Source organism: Cicer arietinum, chromosome 7 (genome assembly GCF_000331145.2).
Source record: "Cicer arietinum cultivar CDC Frontier isolate Library 1 chromosome 7, Cicar.CDCFrontier_v2.0, whole genome shotgun sequence".
Classification (NCBI taxonomy): domain Eukaryota; kingdom Viridiplantae; phylum Streptophyta; class Magnoliopsida; order Fabales; family Fabaceae; genus Cicer; species Cicer arietinum.
The window spans coordinates 46,171,947-46,174,952 of record NC_021166.2 but is presented as its reverse complement, the minus strand read 5'-3'; the positions used below and the strand labels follow the sequence as shown (position 1 = coordinate 46,174,952).

General features: G+C 31.7%; 1 long non-coding RNA gene across 1 annotated transcript in view; it reads left to right on the top strand.

Moving 5' to 3' along the window:
* LOC101494016 (uncharacterized) overlaps positions 1 to 1,119 on the top strand; it is a 10,665-nt gene extending 9,546 nt beyond the window's left edge. Inside the window, exon 3 of the long non-coding RNA XR_012163933.1 lies at positions 978 to 1,119. This is a non-coding gene — a long non-coding RNA (uncharacterized lncRNA). The remainder of the gene's footprint in view (positions 1 to 977) is intronic.
* The last annotated feature ends 1,887 nt before the right edge of the window (positions 1,120 to 3,006 follow it).

Here is a 3,006-nt window from a genome sequence, read left to right as displayed (position 1 = left end):
ATATATATATATATCAAAATTCCCAAATTCCCCAAATTACAAACCCTAATTTTTCAAACACGTTAAAAATATGGATTCCATAATATATATATATATCAAAATTCCCAAATTCCCAAATTACAAACCCTAATTTTTCAAACATGGTAGGCTCTGATACCAATTGTTGGAAAAACCTTAATAACGTTGTGCTCAACAATCCATGTCAATTACATGATGAATAGCCAAAGGCGGAAGCGTACCTGTGGGAATTGCCATTAATGAAATCCTGAGATGATGATGATAGAGCCAATGGGTTGGGTGATCTTCCTCAGCAAAACACCCTGAAGACCTTGCTCTCTTGATGGGGATAGAGAGAACCAGAGAATTTTCTCCTTTAGGGTTTTGAAACTGAATAGTCTTGTTGTGTTTGCCTTGGGGACCATTACCCCTATATATAACTATTATTAGTTATATCCCAAATTGCAGTATTTCCAATTCAGCCCCTCATTAAATTAAAAACTGTCTGGTATCTACACTATTAATTTTCATAACTATTATGCTCTTTAGCCATAAACTATTATATATTATTTGACCCCTAGTTTATTGGCTAATTATACAATGACCCTAACACACTTTATTAATTAATTACATATGTAACCCATAAATCTTACAGATTGCACAAGACCTCCATACCTATGATTCTACGAACTAACGAGTGAAATTATTTTTTGTCGCTGCCAATAAGGATACGCGGGGGAATAACTAAAACCCTTAGATCCTGCTTATTTGGAATTCATGATCGGCGACAATTCCTTTCAATTCTATTTTCCATTTAATTTAAAAACATTTAACGATGATAATTGAATGTTTGATATTAAAAAGGATAATTTAGTAAATTTAATTTACTTTTTATCTGAAATATAAAAAATTAATTGCACTTAACTAAATTTTGTAATAATTGTGAAAGTAGTTATTGAATTTCTTTATTTTGGTTGCAGGAGAAATACTTTATAACAAACAACATAAATTATGCATAGCAACTGCACCGTCAAACGATTTAAAAAAAAAAAAGAGAATACAAATTATGTGTATGAGCTATAAATATAGTTGAAAAAGTCACACTATTATACAACCAATGGAAGAAAATATTATGAAGGAAAGACTTGCCCAACTAAAGGAGGCACAACAAAGGTTTCATCAGAATAATCAAATTTCAATTCCTAAGATCCAAAGAGTTCCTCAGCTTTTGCGACAAAATAAAAGATTTTATAAGTATTGTACACCAAAGATTATATCATTTGGTCCCATCCATCACAATAGCGAAAGTCTGAAGGAAGGACATCGTTATAAGCTTCTATGGACATCACCATTTGTTGCCACATATGCAAGAAAAATCGACCAAGATGATAACCAAGCATGCCAACTTTTGCTTAAAAAGATTGAAGATGATATTAACAAATTGAAGAACATGTTCCATGAAGATGTAGCTGAAGGTTACAATGACAATGACCTTTCTTGGATGTTGTTTGTGGATGGATGTGCTTTGCTACATTTTATGGAAAATGTCGATGACCAACGTCCGCAAGAACTAAACCTTAAGCTTGACCAATTAATGAATATCTGGAGGGATGTTATGTTGTTGGAGAACCAACTTCCAATGAAATTGCTTGAAATTCTGTGCGAAGATTGGAGAACCGACTTGGAATTTTTATTTCAAAATTATCTTGGTAAGGGTAAATCCAAACATGATGGTATGTATCTGATACCATTGAAAAATTATAAATATATTCATATACTTGATTATAGTCGCTCGATATTCCTATCGTCTTTCCTAAACACTCTCGACTATGAGGAAAACAATCAAATAGAAACACAATCAAAAGAAATGAGCACAACGAAATGGGAATAATTACAGCCCTAAACCAAAAAGGTTGGGATGAACAAGAAGTTGATTTAAGTTGGAATACTTACAAGAGCATAGGAGATCTAAAAAAAGCAGGAATTCAAGTAAAAGTAATTAAGACAGATATATGGATATGGAGTAACATTTCGTTCAAGTCTAATTGGTTTCGTTCAAGTCTAATTGGTTTAGTGGAGAACTAAGACTCCCTGTTTTTGTGTTCAATGATTTCACACCTTATTTTTGCTTAAACTTAAAAGCATATGAGATGTGTTCGGAAGTTAGTAACAACTATGAATGTTGCTCATTTTTCTCCTTTATGGGTACATTAGTCAACAATGTTGAGGATGTAAAGGAGCTTAAGTCAGCTGGTGTTTTTCGAAACTTTCTTGGAAGTGATGAAGATTTGGCAGAGCTCTTCCATGAATTAGGTGATGATTTGCCGACAAATATGTATTTCCCTAGTCTTTATACAGCTGCAGTGGCCGATAGCAAGAAATATGTTCTCATCAAGCGTCAAATTGAAAAACATTACAGAAATAAATGGAAGACATGGTTGGCTCAAGCATACCATACTTATTTTGATACACCAGGGACTACGATTTCCTTCTTAGCTGCATCATTAGCATTGCTTCTTACTTTCATCCAAACTTGGTGTTCCCTAGAATGTAATTAAAAAATCATCATTTCAATTATATAATTATGTTTGTAAATAAAATTGAGGTTATTGTATGACTTGCTCAGGATAGTAGTTTTGTAACATATATTGAAAAACAAGTTTCTTTAATAATGTTTTAGTGCAGAGAAACCATTTTACATTTGTAAAATCGACACATGGATAGAGTAAAATATTAAATTAGAAAGAGATCATGGTCGACAAGGGTATGGGTATGCAGTTTAGCCTACCAAAGACTAGATGGGGTTAAATTTTTATTAAATAGGCAAAATCTAAGGTTTTGTTATTAGTTTATAAAGTCAAAGGACTATAGGTTATGCACACCAACAAAATAACGTTTTATGCCTATTCCACCGGTTTATTTTAATATATATAAATAATTTTTTATAACACTATTATTATTATTATTATTATTATTATTATTATTATTATTATTATTATTATTATTATT